We start from the raw sequence: 22,423 nt of genomic DNA on the forward strand, positions 1-22,423 counted from the left end.
TTTTGTAGGTTAAAATAAACCAGAGTACCGTATTCAAACTTTCACGGTGAACTAGGGTTTTCTTAGCACTTCATACTCATATAGAACACACCTATACACAAAAACACAATTGCACAGCACTTTGGACACCATTAACATACAAAAACAGTGCATGTGTGTACACAGAAAGGGTGTTAGCTTTGAGTGTGTTAAAGCAACTGTTTCCCTGGGCTGGCTACGCTTGAGTACTTCATTTGCACATGCAGGGAAGGATTTGGATGTGTCTTCAGCCTCACGGGGGCGAGCTGGGGGTATGCACGACCAGGTGCCACCCCAATCCTCCGAAACATCCGCCCAGCTCCCATGCCCCAGGGCTGCAATACTGGCTGGATGATAGAGGGGTACATGGGAACCCGGTGATCCCAGACACAGGCCTAAGGGTACTGATTCGCACTATTGATCTTCCCACCAAAGTGTCCCTCCTCGCCAGGCAGCTCAAAGCCTCTGGGTTCGCTACATCTACAGGTACTTCCCAGCAGAACGCCCTGCAACGTTCCCACTCGTGCTCTGTGATTAATGGTGGGAGACCCAACGGTTCAGGCTCCCCAGTGAAAGTCAGATGGATTAGCTCTAACACAATTATGACTGATGTTATCTAATTAGAGCTGGCACATCAGGACCGGTCTTGTTGGAGCCGCGGGTGGGGACACACAGCTGTTCACTGCTCCTCCTAGGAGGAGGTAACAGTGGTTAGAGCTGTTGATCTTGTGATTGAAAGACCCAGGTTCGAATCCCACCTCATCCTCTACTGCCTTTAATCAAGGTATTTACCATGAATTGATACAGTAAAAAATTACCCAGCTGTGTACATGGATAAATCACTGTAAGTAGTTTACACTATGAGTTGCTGAAGAAGATCGTTAGTTAAATGAATAAAGAAATAACAAATAAATCAAGTGTTTCTGGGGGGGGGGCAGGTGGTGAAGTTTAGGAACTGTAGCTGTAACAAGGCAGGTGATTCCAGATGCTCAGTAAGCAGACTTGCTGTACTACCCTTCAGAAAAGTACTTAACACAGATTTCTTTAGCGAAATATAGAAATATATATCGTCGGAAAAAAGATGAAAAAATAAAGGGTTTTAACCTTGACTGGATGAAAGCGTATGATATGCAGCTCAATAACAACTTCAATTAAAAGTAATCCGAAAATGCAAAATATGCTAATTTTGCCCATCCACTTTTGTCCCAAAAGAACAAAACCTCCCTGTTTCCAGCCAGAAATTAGTGGGGACCAAGTGACAATGTGTATTAAAAGCTGAAAAGATGAGCCTTTCAACGGTTCCCCACACTGGAGAAGAAAATTGATAACAGCTGCTACAGCATGGCACCAAACTGACACCTCATGCATTGCGACGCATTTTTTACATTTCCCATATGATGCGGGTGATACTGCTGTGAGACATCGGCGTGTGTAAAAGTTCAAGTGATCATACTGGGTTTGTACCCCATAGTTTCTGATTTTGCCCACTGCTGCTTCATTCCCACACACTTTGTGCCATTCAGTGGATGTAATTACAAAACAAAGCATTTCACATCTAACACAAATTTCTTGCACACATTTATTGCTTGGCAAATATTTTGCATTTACACTCTCGCTTTGTGCTCACGCTCAAAGCTATTTCATTGCAAGATGCAAATATAATTATAATATAAAATATTATACATATAATATGATATATTACAGTTTTCTGCAAACTCCCAAAAAACTGCATTCTGTGAAAAACACTTAACCATAAGCACCGTGATCAAAGAAAACCAATTAGATTAATTAAAAATAGCTAAAAATATGACCTGAGTGCAAGAAAATAAGATTTTGTCAAGTGTTTTTTCAAAAGAGTTGTCAAAATTAAATGGATCGGATACACGGATCGGTGTTTCCCATAGAAATACTGCGGTTATGTATGTGATGCTTTAGCTCTGCCCTCTAATGCAAAATGCTGTTAAGTATTTACTCAGCGGCTTCCAGCTCGGTGATGCTCATGCTACTCTCAATCCATCTCTCTGTTTTATTGTGATGTGGCATGTGTTCCCTTTGTAATCCAATTACTCTAGGAAAAACGATAATACAATATATGCACTGTTTATTACAGCCAATTAGGGCAGCATCCCGCCCCAAGACACTGCAAAGGTTAAAAATGTCATGTTGTCATAAAAGGCATCCTTTATGTCACAAAAGGAAAGTTGTAGCATTTTCAGGGTTATGAGTCTGTGGGGAATTCACTTCGTTCACTGGTAGGAGTTGTGTCCCGTGAGTCTTAATTTATCCCGGCAAGCCTTTTAAAATCCATTTTCCCCTCTGATTAAATTAATTCTGTCGCCACTGCTGTACAGGTTGGACCTGTGTTCATTCATGTTTGGAGGAAAAATAAACTTGGTCCAAAAGCTGGCACCTGTTCAGCCGCAGTCCTGGTTTCCTTCTCCTGCATTTCGCCGGTGTATTATTTATTTATATTTTCATCTTATGTACTTAATTTGTGGCCTTTTCTCCACATGGAATGGAGCTTTCAGTGCAGTGCATGAATGGCACACGGATTGCAGAGTAATAATATGCGTAATAATATTTCCACCTTGAAATTAACTTTTCATAAAAAAGACCCACACACAATCCATGTATATCTGGGGTGTGGGACAAATCCTTGAAAATGACTTCCTACCCCCTCCCCTGTGCTATATTGGACCAACCTTCTCTGCTGCCCAGTGTGATTGCTGTAATAACAATGGTACATTAAATTGGGCATAGCAAGGTAGGGTTCCTGTCCAAAATGGAGATGCATAGGGAGCACCAAAAGCTGGATATGCTGACTGTGCAGTAGGACAAACTACAGAATGCCATCGGTTTTTAACCACAGGAAACAGATCCATTCAAACACACTGCATCGGAGTACGTTACAGGCAGTCCCCTGATTACGAACGAGTTCCGTTCCTCAGTCTGTCTTCAAGTTGGGTTTGTACGTAAATTGGAATAGTTAGATATGGTGAGTATCTAATGTCAGGTTGTCAAATGTTTGTCTTAGTATATAATATATCGTGTAGCTTTCTACTGATAAAAACATTAACAAAGCACTTCCAGATACACTAAAACATGTTTAATATAACAATACAGTAATCACAATGCAATGTAACTATGCAATAATAATAATAATAATAATAATAATAATAAATTGTAACTACAGTATTTATAATAGAGAGAGATATAGAAAGAGATAATAATAAATGTTAACTACTCTCATGGTGAACAGAGGACACGGAGGAGGCTGGACCCAAGTGCAAGATCCTTTATTCAGCTCAAAGGACTAGACGTGTTCGCGTGGTCGGGGACAAGCGAATGGTCGATTTGTCAATCGGCGAACTGAACAGAGACGAGGATCCGAAATCGTGGTCGACGGACAAGGCGGGTGATTGTTATCAAAGAGACGTGGAACGGGACTGGGGAAGCATGAGGGACAGGACTTGGAAGAGCAAAGCGAGGTACTAGGTTTAAGAATGCAGAGAAGGAGTTGTCGAGTGAGATTCCGCAACTGGGAAAAGGTTGAGAAGTGTATGCGTGTGACCGTGCAAAACATTAAAGAAACTCTGTTTTCTTTTCCAATGTTTGCTGGCGTTTCGCCTTTCACTTCATTATTGACACTTCAGTTTCAGTCGTGATCATTTCCCTTTCATGCATCACCCTCGCGTGTTTTACCTCTCTCAGACAACGGCGTCTGAGTTGGAATGAACTGAAAAGTAATAAGGAGACCAGACGCAAGTTAGCGTGTAAACGGTTCCGGCGGTGACTTTTATTTCTTTAACTTTTGACCCTTGCCAGAACCAGGGGTTCTTTATCACTGCTACCACCGTCTACAGGATATACCCTGTTGAACAGCATTCACATATTACTCAGTTAGGAACTTTTCTGTAACAACCGAACAAAACACACACACACACATCCCAAGCAGGGCTCCAGCAAGCCACAGCTTAACCCAGCAGCACAGCACATGGGGCTCAGGGGGGGACACAACCAGGGCAGGACACCAGTCCACTGCAGGGCACCCCAAGCAGGACTTGAACCCCAGATGCACCAGAGAGCAGGCACAGGTGAAATCCACTGCACCACCACACCCCCCACACAGAGTGAAACCATTTGCCCCAAGCAGGGTGACAGCAAACCAGAGCCTAACCCAGCAACACAGGGCATAAGGCTGGAGGGAGAGGGGACACACACAGGATGGGATGCCAGTCCATCACAAGGCACCCCAAGTAGGACTTGAACCACAGACCTGCAAGAGGCCAGGACCCAGTCAAATTCACTGCACCACCACATACCTCCCAACCAGAACAAACAAGAAAATGATTTTGGGTGCCCTCTCTTTCTTCTTATATATCCAGTTGTGAGCCCACCACACATGCATTACATTTACATTTTGGTACCATGGCTAGGAGTGTAAAAATAAAATAAGTAAAGCCAAATACAGTAACACACAAGACACTTAACAGCAATGTGGTCCAATTGAAAAGAAGGAAGTCTGTCTTACCTCGGGCTCACGCGCCCGGCCCACAAGCTGACAAACCACTATAGACGTGCAATGTTTTGATGCTCGGCACAAAGTAGATCCCGTTTGTTATTACGAACTATTGTATGTACAGTAACTCAAAATTTTAATATAATAGGCTTAATTATGAAGTTCTCATTTGACTTACTTAAGGGTGACAAAAAATTAACTTGCGATCAGTGAGAGGGTGGTTCGTAACTATGGGCTGTACATAAGTCAGATGTTCATAACCCGGAGACTGCCTGTACATCCTCTACATCTTAACACTGACTGCCCATCTTATTTTTCAGCAGGTAACTGTAACACCTTCACACTTTAAGTTATAGAGAATGTTAGAGGAATTCTCCTAAGAAAAAAAGGGTAGATAGTATAAGTGCAGTGAAGTCGAATTTAACTCATGTCAACTGCTCGAGTAGCTTTCAGGTTAAGGAAAAGTATGGACGTGGTTCAACAGTGCCTGCTCCCTTGCATGTCTTTGGAATCTGAGCATGGTGTTAATTATGTAAATTTTGCACACCCTGAGCTGGATTCAAGTCTATGTCCAAACAGCTCAGGAGCTGTGATTCATAAACTTTACCTACTTTAGCACCACGATGCTTTTAGGGGACTTAAGATCTGTAGACTTTTTGGCTCCTTGACTGTTACCTACTTGCCCTTCTGCAATAATGTGGAACTTACAATAATAATATGGATCAAACCCATCAGCCATTCTTCATCGCTGCCTGCTGCAGTAAAATGGCAAAGTCCAGTCGTTCTTTGCTCAGACAAGTATGAGCCTCAATGCTTGGCCTAATACCAAAAGTCACCCTATCCTCTTCACTCCACTGACTAAGCCCCTGGCTTGTTTCCTGGCAAAGCCTCTTCTGATAGAGAAAGCAGGGAAGTTTGTTGGTCCTCTTCTACTGTAGCTTGAATTCATAGGTCATTTGCTGTGCTGCACTCAGAGGGAATGATTATGGTTGTATCCATCCCCTTCAGCAACCTTTTGGGTTCAACAGCTCAACACCAGGTCTCCTCAGTAAAGTACTATCTGCAGTTCAGGAAGAACACAAGTAGCAGGCCACAAGCCTAGGGTTAGGGTTAGCATGGGTGCAGTAATCAGTGTGTCCCCCCGCTGGGACTCTCTGGCCTCATTGTGACTCATTCTTCCCTCTCTTTTCAACCCTCCCATATGGAAAAGATTTTGAATGAGGGCAAAAAAGCAAATGCTGGAGCATCAGACATCCAGGAAGCATGACAAAGAGCAGCCCTGAGCTCTTGCTTTTGTTCACACTTTTTTCGGAGTTTATTGAAAACATCATTCAAGGGTTTCTGCTATGAAAATCTGGTTGTCTAAGCAAGTTTATAGTGACATTAGGTTGAATGAAATGGCAGAAACTTTCTTTTCCTGATTTAGCCTGCAAAATCTCAACATGTCAGTGGATAAGATGGCTGCACCATTAGTTGCATAGGTAAAACACAAATTGAACTATCTCTCTTAGTTTCTTCTGGAGCAGTTTCAGTTTTAGGCCGTTTCCTATGGAGCAATGTATCTCTAAAGCTGACGCAGTGTGAATAATCGAACGATGTGAGTTCACAGAAGTTAATAAGGTCCAGCTTTGAAGCACACGGTGCTTACAGTGACAAACGGACTGCATTTACCCACTGCTGTGTCGCTTATTATCAGCAACATTGAATATAAATATGCAAATATCCTGCTTGAACTTTGCAGTCTTTAGCCAGGGCTATTTATCTCTTCAGTGCATTCATTTACCTTAGCAAAGAATCCATACATCATTGTATGCCATTTTAAAACAAATATTATACAAATAACTGGGGGTGCGGTGGCGCAGTGGGTTGGACCGCAGTCCTGCTGTCTGGTGGGTCTGGGGTTCGAGTCCCGCTTGGGGTACCTTGCGGCGGACTGGCGTCCCGTCCTGGGTGTGTCCCCTTCCCCCTCAGGCCTTACGCCCTGTGTTGCCGGGTAGGCTCCGGTTCCCCGTGACCCCGTACGGGACAAGCGGTTCTGAAAATGTGTGTGTGTGTGTATTATACAAATATCAATTTTTGGGGGGTACATTGACCTGTAAGATACTTATTATAACAAGTACTTTGTACTTAGTCAGCCAGAATTAATCTATGTCTCCGTCTCATGAAGACGTCACATGATAACTCAGGTGTGGCTTGTGGGTTTATCAAATCCAACTCATAGGGCCTTATCACTGAAGAACACAAGCACACTCTCCTCATATATCTGCACTGTGGATAACACATGAAGCATGTTTCCATACCCCTAGAACCTTAAGAAGTGCAGTCCTATACTGGTAAACAGTTGAAATGTAGTGTACCCCATTCTGGTAAAATGAAGAAGATCAGCCCAATACTGGTATAACTTTTAAGTGTAGCATAGCTCCCATTCACGGAGAACCTTGAAAAGAAGATCAGCCCAGGACTGGTATAGCCTTGAAGTGTAGTGTTGCCCCATTTCTGTGTCAAAAAAGAAGCACAGTCCCATACTGGTAGAAGCTTCAGAAGAAGCAGTCTCATACTAGTATAACACTGAGAAGTACAGTCCATTAGCAGCATAACTTTCAGAAGAAACTCAGTCCCATAGCAGTATACTCTTGAGAAGAAGCTCAGTCCCATAGTGGTATACTCTCGAGAAGAAGCTCAGTCCCACACTGGTAAAACACTGAGAAGAAGTTCAATCCCATAGTGGTACAACTTTGAGAAGAAGCTCAATCCCATAGTGGTATATTCTCAAGAAGAAGCTCAGTCCCAGACTACTAAATTGGTGAGAAGAGCCTCAGTCCCATAGTGGTATACTCTTGAGAAGAAGCTCAGTCCCACACTAGTAAAACACTGAGAAGAAGTTCAATCCCATAGTGGTACAACTTTGAGAAGAAGCTCTGTCCCATAGTGGTATATTCTCGAGAAGAAACTCAGTCCTACACTAGTAAAACATTCAGAAGAAGCTCAGTCCTACAGTAGTATGATTCTGGGAAGAATCTCAGTCCCATACTAGAGAAACCTTGAGAAGAAGCTTGGTCACTTCATGGTACACCCTTGACAAGAGGTGCCTAAAACTACTTTTCCTTTTTGTGGAGTGGTTGACAGAGAAAAATAACAGAAAAATATATTTTACTGAGAACACAGCACTGAACACAAATGTCTGCAGTATACCTGTTACAAAGATCAGGACATCACGTTATACTTTACATTTCTCATGGTGTTATTCATCGTAAAATTGTTGCTTCAGTCAATTATGCCAAGTGAATTAAAAAAAAATTAAAAGCTAATTGCTCATTAATATCACTATGTCAGTGCAGAAGATATTCTAAGTATCCCAGGAACAGTACAAGTTACTTTTTTGAAGTTTCTTGGATTATTTTCGATTTAAGAGACCAAAGAGGTGAAGAGAGTAGTCGTTTTGTGAATTGATTAATTGTGATTGGGAGCGGCACTAAGCTGTATGTGCTGTGGAAGTACTATTTGACCACAGTGCACAAACATACCATTGAATATAAGTCAAATGTGCACTGTGAAGCAGGTGAGGAGGGTGACTAAGGGCACCATTGTTACCTGCTCGTGTCTGATCTTGCCATGACTCACCGTTCCTCAATGTGGGGCATTGACAGCAGCTTGCATCACAGCCAAGGCCTTCATGCAGCACATTAGCATGTTCCACTGGGCTCCAATGGAGGACGGCAAGCCCACTTACTGCCATGCTTAACAGTCCCGCATCCCTCCTGCAGAGGAATGAAGAAAAGTTGCTTCCTGTTAGTTTTTGCAGCCTTTCATCCCAAAGTGACTGCTGACTATTCTCTCCTCTGAATGGTACAACATATCTCCTTTTTAACAGAGATGTCACCACAGTACGAATGGAGCTAATGATCACCTTTATTCATCAAAAAAAGTTTGTCCTTGTTTAAACACAATAATTACATTCCCCTGGACAATAAGTCGAATTCTTATTCGGCTTAATGTAAAACTTTGATAGGATTTTAATGTGACCTCATTAACCCTCGGGTAGTGTTCTGGTCAAATTTGACCCATTTACAACTTTTATTCATCATAAATAGTGCTTTTTTTTTAGTAGGGAGTGCGGTGGCGCAGTGGGCTTGGCCAGGTCCTAATCTCTGGCGGGTCTGGGGTTTGAGTCCTGCCTGGGGTGCCTTACAGTGGACTGGTGTCCTCTCCTGGGTGTGTCCCCACCCCCTTCAGCTTTGCACCTTGTGTTGATGGGTTAGGCTCTGGTTTGCCACGGGACAAGTGGTTTCAGACAGTGTTTATGTTTCTTTCACCTGGTTGCCATGAGGTTTCATGACACCCTCCACGCCAGGTTTCTGAACACATGAAGTGCATGATCAACAGTTTCATCAAATTTTCTGTCTTACTCACATTTTGTACATCTGTGGTTTGTGGTCACTTCTGGTCACTGCAGGAGATGAATGGGTGAGACTATAATATAGAGCAGAGAGTATTAGATACCAGATTCAGGATTTTACCCCTATACACAGCGGTATCATTTCAGGTAAAGTCCTGTAGGCCAACCCGCCCACAACAGAGACGAAGCAAAATATGAAACACAGCCTGGAAATAACACATCATACCAGTGTTCTGCTGAAACTCTCACTGCAAACAAACTGAAAAGGGGCAGTTCACCCAATGAATGGCGAATGCAGAACTCAGAACCCAAGCGGTGACGAAGGCACTGGCGATGAGTCCAGCGAGCAGGCGACTGTTGAGACGCGGAGCCACAGTCACACACAGGCAGCCCCGTTTTGATTGGCCTGTCAGATTTAAGAGCACGTCTGAGCAGCTCGGCCGCGCTTTATTAGTGGCGGCCGCCGCTCGCCTGTCACGTCTGTCAGACCCGCGAGAGGATCGCTTTATCATCGTTTGTCTGCAGGGCAGACAGCACTACGCCGAGCTGCGCAGGCCTGGTCTCTCGAGGGCTCCGGCTGTCATACTGTACACCCCCCAAGTCTGGGAAACTGAACAAGAAGGCGTACTCAGCTCAAGCATTGTGCAAGGTGTCCTTTCTTCAGGAGGTGTGGTCACACTTTTCTGGTAGCCTTGTTAAGAATGCATCAACAGTCCTTTGGGTCACATATCGTGGATCCAACGGCACACAAGTGCTAGGTGGGGAGAGGTTCCTTCATTAAATGGGGGGTTTACATGTTTCCCCTTCTTCTCACCCCATTCCATATTCATGGAAAAACCAGCAAATGTTGACTTCCTGCTCATACTGTAAGCAAGGTTATGTAGACTTTAGGGGGAAATGGGTGGTTACCCAAGGACCAAACCCTAGAGATCATACTTCTTCATGCTGGGGATGTACCACTGGCCAAGATCACCAAGATGTGATAGCTAAGCAAGCCACAGAAGACAATGACCACTATTTGGCTTTCACACACAACCAGTGACACACTCTTCCCCGGTTGTGTCTGAGGTGTCTTTCTAGTTTTGGTGTTACCTTCTGAATCAGTGGCCCATTATAGTAATTTGTAAAGTATTACCAGAAGATAGGCAGTGAATGATCATAAGTTCTACACTTATTTTTCGAATCTGTGGACTATAGACCTCATTTACCTGAAATGAGTCCACTTGTGTGTGTGTGTGTGTGTGTGTGAACTCCCGAATGAACTGAACTCTTTGATACTCTATTACAGCCTCACACACTCATTTCCTACAGTGACCAGATGTGACCACACTCTCCACAGATGTACGAATGTGAACATAAAATTCAAAGAAAACAGCTGATCATTAATTTTATGTGTTCAGATGCCTGGTGCGGAGGATCTCGTCAAAAATAATGGTGATCAGATGAAAGAAACCATATTTGTGATACGTAAAAGTTATAAATGAGTCAAATTCGGAAGGAACGCAACGGGAGAGTTAGGGCAGTGAAATCCCAGCCGATTCTCTGGCTCCCTCAGACGACCGACAGCCACGTGAAACGCGAGGACGTGGAACATCACGGCTACGCAGAAGACATTTTCACGAGATGCCTCTCACATTCGCGCTTCCGAATGCCAGGCGCTACTGTATTTGACGTGAAGGAACAATAAACGGCAGTGGTATCCGCAGCGAGCTGGGGGGCGGGGGGCGCAAAGGTCAAGCATGCAATATCTGAGGAACATCACACTTGGTTACAGCAAACAATAGCACCCAGGAGAAGCGGGCGTCCAGTCCTTTCAACATCAACCAAGCATTTCCTTTGTTAATTATAGTCATATCGCCGTGTCGGGGTCTGGTGTCCCCAAACATATTCTTCTTTATTTTGAGCCCTTTTTCTCCAGTAATGGAATGTCAGCTCTGCGAGATGCCGGCGCGTTGCCTGAGCCGCCAAAAGTGACCTCCGCGTTCCCTGAACCCGCAAATCAATAGGCGCAGCCGGGGGTGCCTGACAGACAGCGGAACAACATGTAATAAATGACAATCACGGATCAGGGTGGCAGGCAAATATGTGACGACTGCTGTTCCCGGCAGTCATTTTCGCACAATGCCGCCTGTTATGTCCCAAGTAGGATTCATTTGTCCGTTTTCCAACACAGGCGGCGATATTACTTTGTTAAAGAAATGCTTCATCTCCCGGTAATAAATTCTCGCAACGCCTGTTGTGCCCAACTGGAGATGGAGGGGACCGTGCTACAGGTGTAGTTTTTATTGTTGCTGTCTCTCAAAGTGACGTTCTATAGAAAGCAATCTTCCTTTTAAGGCCCGAAACTGTTTGTGGGAAATTGTAACTGCCACCCCCTGTATTCCCCTTTGTGCAAACAATTGGACGAGTGTTAATGATAGCAGTGAGGAATAAAAGAATTTCATATGTTGCTGTTGTTTATTTATTTATTTAATTTTATTAATTTTTTTTTTTTTTTTTTTTTTTTTTTTAAGCACAGCACTTATGGAAATGTGCGTTGTGAAAAACGGGTGTGAAATTTCTCGCACTCCGGATGTAAATGGCGGATGTCTGTCAGGGGAGAGGAGTGGGAGTGTAATGAAGCTTGTGGGCTTCGAGGGAGGGGGCAGCAAAGGGAGGGGTGAAGGGAGAGCAGGGTGGGGGGTGTCTGCCTTCTCTCCACTGGCAGAATGGTCCGCGAACTCGGCGGTGGTCTTGCTCAACTCCTGCCTCGTGGGGTTTCTGCTTTTCGAGTGCTGTGAGGGATCAAGAGATTTCACCTTCACGTTTACATTTATTCATTCCACTCAGCAGTTCTGAGGGATAGTGGGGGCTCATTCCAGCACATTGGAGTCAGAATTGAGACCCTTTGGATTTTTCGATTTTGATCCACTTGTGTGTGGGATCACCAAGCAGCCTGAGGGGGAGGAGTACAGCAGTATTCCTAGGGCATAGTGAGCGATCGGATCCTTTAGGTTTCAAGGAGTAGATCCATTAACCGTCATGAACAGAGCTGAATTTGACACAGGCAGCTTATAGGAAGGTGACGGAGAGAGACAACGACAGGATTTTACCTTAACATTTACATTTATTAATTTCGCTGAAACTTTTCTCCAAAGCAATGTTCAACTCAGAGTGAATAAAAGTGCGTTTCACACACAAAGAGATACAGATAGAGACACGGGGTATTCAAAGTACAGTCAGTTTGTCCAATATTACCATTTTTGCTGGAGCACATGACACCATTAATTCCATACAGAACTGATAGGAAATACAGAGGTGATGATGATGGATGATGTCATGCAAGTTTAAGGAGTGGAAATCAGGAGTGAATGGGTCTGAAAGCTAAAAGGGATTCAGCACCTTTGAGGTACACAAGGAGCTTATTGAAGCCATATTGGAGCCAAAGCTGGAGCCAAAAACTTGCCATTCACCAACAAGCCTCCCAGATGTCCAGAAAGTAAGGAAAAGAAGGGTTTGTTTTTAACAGTAGGCTGGTTATCTCCCTGTCAGTGCAAAATGGAAAGTTCACACCACTTCACAGGGTGTGAGCACCTTCAGGCAGCTGGCAATATCCTTTCCATCTCTCTTTTCAAATAGCAAAACAGTACAAATATGTTTTTCTCTGATCGTTATGCATTTCACAAAAGGGTTTACCTTTGCTTTGAGGTTATGTTGACACAACTGCAAACACAAGTCATGCGCAGGTGGCTCTATCCAGGCCAAGGGTACAACAGGAGGCCCCTCTCCATTACCGGGAATGGAAATCCTCCCAGTGGCACCAACAGCTGTGCAACGAAAATTCCTTCTGTGGCAGTCAGACTCTGATGGTAGCGTATTCACAGCTGTCCACGAGCGGGTCTGTGCACCTGAACTGTCACCTATTCCTGGCTGAAGGTCCATGCTCGGAGCAGACAGGCAGGCCCTGAAAGACTGCAGCTCTTCCCCGTGACCGCAGCTAATTGGCTTTGCCGTGACATTTTGCATATCATTCGACGCGCCGTGAATTCCGAGCGTCCCGCTGACATAGGCCATGGACAGACGTGTTTGTTTTGGTGTCGTTGCAGCCTCATCCTTTAGCGATATTGTTTTCTTGAACATTACATTGATTCCGCTCAACTCCAATCAATTTCAAATGGTTCTGACATTCAGATATGACCTTAAAGCAAGGCAATTCCCGGGCTATGATTAGGATTAAACCCTTCCTAATTAGCTAATTTTTCTTCCGCTGGGGGCATCCGGAAAGACCTAACCGGAGCGGTCGGTAAAAATTAGATCAATTATAGTAAATTATACAGGTTTAACTTGATTACCTAGCACGCGCTAATTTGTGTAATTAATAACCTTCTTTGCACAGGAGAAGCAGTTTATTAATAACAATCTATAGCAGCAGTCCGTGCCCCGTTCGTAATGAAATGGCAAGGGTGGGTCATCAGTTAGGCAGGTAATGTCATAATCAATGGTGCCAAACACACATGTTAATTAAAGCGGTTATTAATTGTTACAGTTATACTTGAAAGCTACATGCTGTCTCCTTGCCCGTCCCATTACTTACAGCAGTCTGCAGATTTAAAATGGCAAATCTAATTAGTCATGCAGCGTGTAAACGGGGAATCACAATGAGGCAGCTGGCACCCAGAGGACCGGCACAATGTGCATGGAACAAAACCAGCTTTATCCGCAACACACAATGCATGTATCACTAACTAATAAAGGAATCTGGGGTGCCGGCCTGCCACGTCAGACAATGCGCTGATGAAACGGTGCTTCTCCGTGTCGCTAATCGTGCGGCGAGCCCCTGTTCGAGCATCTCGGCGTGAACGTTTGCACCTGCTTTCGGCGAGCATTTACAGCGTTCAGGGAGGCAGGTCGCATGATCACACTTCTGCCACCACGATGAATTCCGCAACGCTCGGAGAGCACGGACACGGAATTAGCACCTTCCCTTTCGAAAAGGCACTTCAGGCGTGTACTGAAGTGAGCTACTTACTATGAAGTAATATGAATTTCTGCACGAAGCCATACGCAGTGGAAACCTTAGCAAAGTATACTCCATTTTTAACACGCTTTATACTAGGGAAAAAGGAACTTAGGTTAAATTCGGAGTGTGGCAAGGTGGTAGCAGGAAAAGGTGTTAGGGCTGTTGCACTGGGGTCAAATCTAACCTCCTGGTGTCGTACCCTTGAGCAAGGTACTTACTCTGAACTGACAAAATAAAAATATCCAGTTGTAAAAATCAGTGCATTGCAAGCCGTTTTGGGGAAAAGTATCAGCCACATAAATAAACATATTAAAATGGTCCAGATTAGCAATGGGAGACGCAGACACGCACACACACATTGGCTGAAACTGCTTGTCCCAAGTGGGGTCGCGGCAAGCCAGAGCCTAATCTGGCAACACAGGGCACAGGACTGGAGGGGGGAGGGGACACACCCAGGACGAGACTCGAACCCCAGATCAGCCAGAGAGCAGGATCCGGCCAAGCCTGCCACGCCCCCCAATGGGAGACAGAAAAGTTATTTCACTCAAGAAAATTGTGTGACTTTTTGTCATGGAAACCGTAGATCTATCACACCTGCAGCCATTCGGCATGGAGCTCAAACCAGCCTCCTCATTTTATCCTTATCTCAGGGCTGGAATAACCATCCTGCCACTGGTATTCAGTTTCTTGTAAATGAAAGGTGAAGTGGGCTGCATCTCCAAATAATATCCAGGAGTACCTAAATAACCGCTACAGCCACAGCGATTTAGTCTGCTTTTGATAGCACAGTTCTCACTTCTTATGGTGCTCAATGATTTTGACCTGTGAGGTACATCCTGGACGTGGCTCCACAGCACCTGAACTTTCAGCTAATCCTGTCCTCCGTCTGAGCTGCCTGTTGAACCTTGTTCCTTCTTTAGATGTGAAGAACACAACATACCACTGCCGTGCCAATACAACGCCCATTGTCCTGTGTGTGCGTGTGTATGTTGCAGCGTGCTCGGACCTCACGCTCCACTGCAATTTCTGATCACGGGAACCATTGTTCTGATGTGAATTGGCTATATTGAAGTAAGAGGATTTTTTTCCACCCTAATTAGTTCAGCTCGTGTTTATCCTTTAATGCCTGTTGTATTAATGCAAAAAAGGTCAATAATCTAGTTAATTCACTAATTAGAAATGAAAGGTCACCAATTACCTGACACTGTATTATACAACTTTGGAGCAACTAAGAAGAGGGTTAAAGTCTAATAATAATTTATGAAGTGCAGTCTAGCTGCACAACCACAAAGTACATTATAATAAATACATATACAGTATTTGATCAGTTATTTTTTGAAAAAATATATATAGTAGTTTCTAACATACTGCAGTACACTGAGACTCAGTCTGTACTGTTACGATCGCGAAGCTTTATTGCAACAATTTCCTTAGACTATTATTTATGGAAATTGATTAGCTTAAATTTCATTCTCTTTATAAACTGAGTTATAGAAAATATAAAAATATAATGGTGCTATTGATTTGCAGATCAGTGAAACTTTGTGTTTTGTATGATTATATTAACCGTAGGACCCTTCTCTTTTTTCAGTTTTTAAATTTTTTTTTTAGCCTAAAAATTGATCTTGTGCACACTTAGCCGTCATGGACAAAATAAATTCACAAAATAATTCCTTTCTGTAGATATCAAGCAAGTGCAGTTAACTTGGAAGTGGAAACCGTGATAACAATTGATTGTAGATTTATAGTCCCAAAAAATCCCCAAAGTGGTTATACTGGTAAACCATATTAAACTCACCATGCCTTGTAACATCTTTGTTAGGATTTCCTATTATGCCGCACTTACTGTCCAAAAGGACTACAGAACATTTCAGTCTTCTGTGCAGGTCAGCTCTAGGGCTTCTAAACAATAATAATAATAATTCTTCTTCTTCGTCTTATTATTATTATTATTATTATTATTATTATTATTATTATTATTATTCCTCTCTGAAAGACAGTCTTATGAGCCTTTTTTTTTGTTGTTTAATATTTATAATTACTTACACAGAAAATAAAGATGTTACTGTAAGGTATCAGGGTGCAGAGCATCAGTGATCATCAATCATCAAGTCTGCAGATCAAGATTTCCTTTATTTGCTGTGCTTTTCCACTTTCAAATCTCTCCATTCGATTTAAAAGCAGACCAAAAAACTCTTCAAAATAAACTAAGTTATCATAATAAAGATGGGCAAAGGATTTTGTCAACATGTGCATGTTTACTGTGGATTGCATTGACCATCCTTTTCTTTCAGAAGTGAAAAAAAACAGTTGGAAACCAGCGCTTGTGACGCAGGGACGCTGTGCTCACGGTGCAATTGGTGGTTCTACAGCCCCCTCTAGTGGACATGCGGTAAAATGTGCGCTTCTAATTTTCACTCACGGCAAGAAACTAATACTGTAATGCTGATTTAACCATTTGTACGATGAACCACAGCTATTGTGTCATTCGTTTAATTAAACACTGATGTACTTTCCCATAAAACCCTCACTTTACAGCAAACTATGTCATTGCTGGTAAACAGACAAAAAAAATGTATGTGGGAATTAACCTGGAGCCACATGTCTGAGTGATTTTCCTTCCAACAACAGCAATGATGGATGCTAATATTTCAAGACAGAAATTAATAAGCAAATATTGAGAATTTTAAACATGATTTTTTCAATATTATTTATGTAAAAAAAAAAAAAAAATTATTTATATAATATGTAAGGGGGCTCTGCGGCGCAGCAGGTTTGGCCTGTGCCTGCTCTCTGGTGTGTCTGGGGGTTCGATTCCCATTTGGGGTGCCTTGCAGTGGACTGGCGTCCTGTCCTGGATGTGTCCCCTCCCCCTTCAGCCTTACGTCCTGTTTTGCCGCGACCCTGCTCGGGACAAGCAGTTTTAGTCACTGTGTGTGTATATGATATATATTATAGGTATTACATATAGAGACAGGGGCACAGTGGCACAGCGGGTTTGGCTGGGTCCTGCTCTCTGGTGGATCTGGGGTTTGAGACCCGCTTGGGGTGCCTTGCGACAGACTGGTATCCTGTCCTGGGTGTGTCCCCTCCCCCTCCAGCCTTGTGTCCTGCATTGCCAGGTTAGGCTCTGGTTCACTGTGACCCTGCTCAATACAAGTGGTTTCAGCCTGTGTGTGTGTGTGTGTGTGTGTGTGATATATAGAGATATACATGTATAATACGTATTATACTGTATATATTATATACATATAATGCAAATGTAAATACACGCAGCATAAAGACACAGACTGCCACAGATAATTTAAGGAGCCAATATATTTTGCATGTCCTGCCCTTATACCTTGAAATTTTTTTTGATCATAAATATTTATAATGGTAATGCATTTGTGTGATTCATACAGCTGTCACACTGGATTTATATAATGTGTTTTATTAATATATACATGAAGATTACTTCATTCTTCAGTCACCCTATATTTTGAGAATGAATCAAAAGACTTGTTTTGCAAAGAACACAGGCTGTTGGTCACAGGCATAAAACACATCAGCAAGAGTATGGTGTCCCCCAGTATTTCTGTATAACTATATCATATAACTGAAGAGCTCTTGAAACCCACAAGTGACTTGAATCCATGGATGTTGTGGGACAAAACTGTCGTTTATAGGTATAGCATGTCTCAAAACTGTGACTTCAGCTGCAGAAAGCACGGTTGTTATAATATTCTGAGTTGATGTAAAATCCTGAGACCCTGTAACTGAGTGGATGTGCCAGATGTGAACATGGTGAACATGGTAAACATAGTGTGGGCGCAATGGGAGACTGGAGCACGTTGGGCAGGTACTGCAGCATCCCACCTGTAAATCATGTGGCGTTAAAGGTGTCAGTCAAGACCAGGAGGCTGGTGGTGGGGGGTGGGGGGTGGGGGTTGCAGGTGTGCAGTCTACACCCCGGTCCCACACACACTTTCCGCATCACACCTTCATCCGCTATGCTTTAGTAGAAGCCTTAAGTGGAGCCTGGGCCTGCTACTATCAAAGCAAGGCGGGTGACGAGCAGTAAAATCGCCCTATTCACACCCTAAGTGAGAGATACGCCTCTAAATATTACACACACACCTTGCGCATACAGCTTCACAACACCTGGCTCTTAAGAGGACCAACATCTGCTGGCAGCTGTTCCAGGAGCAATTAATTCTCGCCGGTTGTGACTTGCATCCGGCCGTCGAGCGCCACGCAGAGCGTGCTGCCTGCCTGCCAATGAAGGCCCTCGCCTGGAGGGGAGGGTAGGTCTGGGACGCACAGTAGGTAGCGTGGTAAAGACATCACCTTTCCATGGCCAATTGTTAACGCAGCCTCTTTTACAATCAGCAAATAACGCCAACAAATTCAGCACCGTTAAAACGGCACGTGTAATGTAAAACCGTGATATTATGATGTAGGCATATGCAAATTATTTCGCTTTGATACTGTGAGGGGTTATATGATGTCATTACACCCTTGTTGTTTATGGGACGTTGCTTGCTGTAAAACAAAGAAAAAGCCGGTAAACTGGGTAAGTCATATTTTAGCTATCAACTGATACCCAAAATGAGCGGTAAAGAGCCAGTGAATTACCTTGATTAGCACGACGTGCATTGTTCTAATTCCAAACCACGCGATTGGTGGAGAAGCGAATGATAGAAACATTTTTAAGAAGCGTCTAAAAATTCTGGAATAATGTTTTTGAAATGTGCATTAAAGTTCCATCTCACAATTGCATTTTTCCCCCTTATTCTTCCGAACCTCTTCAACTTTCACCCTCTTTAACGCACTGCCAGCCTCGCTCCCTCACCTCACCAGCCAACTCGGCGCACTTCAATTTCTTCCTCTCAAAGGCATCTTCCAATGAGTCTTCGAAGGGTATCGTTAATTCAACGAAGTACGCTATCCGTGCACCCTCGGAGTACAGCGCAATATCGGGTCTCGACGCCGTGATCGCAATGCACTGTATTACAAATTACTTACAAATTACTAACTCTGTTCTTTCTTCTTGTCGAGCATTGTCTCGCTACATAAGACTTGAGGAGGCCGGCCGGTGGCGACGGACGAATCCCATGCTGACTGAAGATGATGACCAACTGCCGTGATGGACGAGACATATTATGCTGAGCTGGGGATTCAAGATACCATATAGCAACAATATCATTATTGCTTGAAAACTGGCTTGCAATTGTTACTTAATCTAGAACACCCAGGAGGGGTGGGCAGCTACTGGCCCTTGGACCCCCAGAGGTTTTTTTCTCCCTCGATTTTCAGTTGGGAGTTTTTTGTTCCTCTCCTCCGTGGCCAGTAGGCGTACTTATAGCTCTATAAAAGTATTATATTATGATATTCCATAGTCAACTGTCTTTGTTTCTTATCTGATGTATTTGTTTTTCTTGCCTTACGCCGGTGTTAAAGTGCTCTGTGTCACCGCATGAGAAGAGCGCTCTATAAAAATAAATTGAATTGAATTGAATTCATGTAATGTAACAGGAGTTTAGCATTAAATGCCTGTCGCTGGAGAGTGGGAGCGCGGTGATGGCTCCAGGTGGGACATGTAGGGTGTTTCTCTCGCTGATGTCTCCCAGAAGCCTGCGAGTACGGCGCCAACAACAGCAGAGCAAACGACAGGGTGTTTATTAGAATTTGTCCACGAGGCCTGGCGCGATGTCATGCAGATGAGCTACTTTGAGGACCATTGAGGACCACGGTAATACCTGTTGCATCACTGGGTTACGCTCACATTAACGTGTGCGTGTTCTCCAAAATGACACACAACTCAGAGCAAAGAAAGTGCATTTCACAACAGGAAAACTTCTTCAGATATTGACAGTCGATCGCTGAAGCACAGTCGGTGTGTCATACCACTGTTTTGGACATTTGGACAGTGAATATACTAGCTGCATATAGAACTGATAGGGAATAGAGAGGTGATGGGGACAGGAGGTGTGATGAAGCTTTATGAAGCAGTTATGATATCAAGAAAGAAGCAGGTCTGAAAGAGATGGGTTTTGAGACCCTTCTTGAAAGTTGAAAAGGATTCAGCAGCTCTGAGGGACAGAGGGAGTTCCCTCTACCGCATCAGGTCCAGAACAGAGAACCTTCAGACTTTTCAAATTAGGACCTCTTGTGAGTGGAACCACCAGGTTGCCAGAGGTGGATGGGCACAGCTCTCTTGCTGACGTGTAGGCAGTGACCAGAACCTGCAGGTATCGGGGTGCAGATGTGCTGATGGTCTTGTAGGCTGTAACCAGAGTGTTGAATTTGATGCAGGCAGCTACAGAGAGCCAGCGAAGAGAGACAAGGACGGGAGATGCATGGGAACACCGAAGGAGGCCAAACAACTCCTGCAGCAGCATGCTGGAGCTGCTGGATTCTGGATCAGTAGAGTTTTGATGGCAAAGGCTAAAAGACCACACAGGAGGGAGATCACAATGGCCTGGACCTGCAGCTGAATACTTTGCTGTGAGATATAGGTGGATCCTGCAGATGTTGTACTGGAGGAGCTGACAGGACCTGTTCACGGCTCCAACGTGCTCCGAGAAGCGGAGACTTCAGGTGATTGTTACTTGAATATTAACTGAGGCCAAAACACACCTAAAGTAGGACTCACAAAGTGTTTTGTTAATATAAACTAGCAACGTCGAATCGGATTCATTCTAGAGGGTTACGCAGTGTTTACACCCCGTCTGGTGTTCCCGCGGGGTCCATAACAAGACGACAAACACCACAAATTTTTATGGGATAAATAAGTATTTTTACGCTCACTAATTTTGAAGTAGACTTGACTTTGTTAAAAAAAAAAATTAAAGATTAAAAAGATTAAATTGTTCAGGATGTATATTTCCTGGATAGGCTCCAGACCACAGGAACCCTGCATAGGATTAGGTTGATAAACACAAAATAAAAATACCTCACTATACTTTAATACATTACAGCATTTTTTTTTAAATAAGCTTGAATAACCAAGTGACCAAGTAGTTTCTCCAGTCATCCTTATTTCCTCCAATTATTGTCATATAACTATGTATATACATTATACATATATATATATATAGAGAGAGAGATTTATGTCTGTGTACGGCTGTTCCACCAAGGTTTCCACACAACCCTATGGACGAAACACATTCCTGTCGTATCATTACTATTGTGTTCACATTACATAAAAGCGTGTGTGTAGTACGGTGTGTGCTGGCCTTATAACACTTTGTCAGTAATGCAGCGGTTAAATTTACAAGCAGTCGAGTTCTAAACAATTTTTCTTGCGTACCCAGTGTTCTGTATACTGTATTTCATTTAGGAACAGGACACGTAAAAGATATTACAAAATTAACATAGTGTTTTGAAAGGATGCCTATTGTGGAGACGTTTCACTGCAGGTTTCCAGGACCCAGGAAAAGCCATCCAGCCTAGTGAGAGCAGGAGCGGGATCCCCACCGGTGCACCCAGGTCAGCCCTGAAGAGAGGCAAGCAGCCACCGGTGCAAGAGCACTAGCTGTTTAGCACGAGCACAGCCCAGCAGTCCCCAGCAGTCCATCTGCCTTGATTTTATTTAGTGGTTCCCCGGGGGATCAGAGCTGGAGTGAGAATAACAATACTTAGACCCATCTGCTCCTCCAGCTCTGGCACGGGCTAAATTATCGCATGCGACGAGCGTCTGGCATATGTTGTGACATAAAGCTACAAGAGGGCATTGTGTGCCAGCTGCTGTGTTGACAAATACTTATCTGGCAGTTACGAAGTTCGCTTCCCAACTTCAACTTTCCCCGAAAGCGAATGGAGGTGCCTTCTGCAAGGTCAACAAGGGCTTTTCCCAACACATGTTCATCGATATGTTTCATACTTGGGGGGGGCGCTGGCAGGAGAGCGGTGAAAAGGGGCTGTATAGTGTTCTTAAGACACTTAAGAGCTGGGATGAGAGGAACAGCTGGACAGGTTCGACCACACGCTCTTCACTGTGCCTTTCCTGAGCCACACTGGAGATGGGCCTGTTCCCTCACACCCATCTGGAGGAGTAACAAGTGAGATGAAAAATGCACAGGTGGTCCTCAACTTAAGGGGCTTCATTCCGACGTCCCCACTCTAAGTCGACTTCATCAAAAAAGTCAAACGCCATCGAAAAAGCCTTTTGCTGTATTATACGAACCATAGCCCCCCTTTTAAACCAAATAAGCAAAATTCCTGACTTCTTTAAACACAAAACGTATAACTCAAAGTCCACAAGACCTCAGCTACACTGCAAAGCTTTAAATCCATGTTCGAAATTGCTTACGCATAACACACCTGTATGCTCCCCTTTCTGTCTCATCATTTATTTTACTACTACTTTCCCTTCCTGTGTCATTTTGTTGTTTCTGGACAGCAGAGTGGCACAGCGGGTTGCACTGGTGCCTCAAAGCTTCCGACACTGTAGAATTTGCACGTTCTCTCCATATTCTTGAGTTTCCTCTCACAGCCCAAAAACATC

This window comes from Scleropages formosus, chromosome 5 (genome assembly GCF_900964775.1).
Source record: "Scleropages formosus chromosome 5, fSclFor1.1, whole genome shotgun sequence".
In the NCBI taxonomy this organism is placed as follows: Eukaryota; Metazoa; Chordata; class Actinopteri; order Osteoglossiformes; family Osteoglossidae; genus Scleropages; species Scleropages formosus.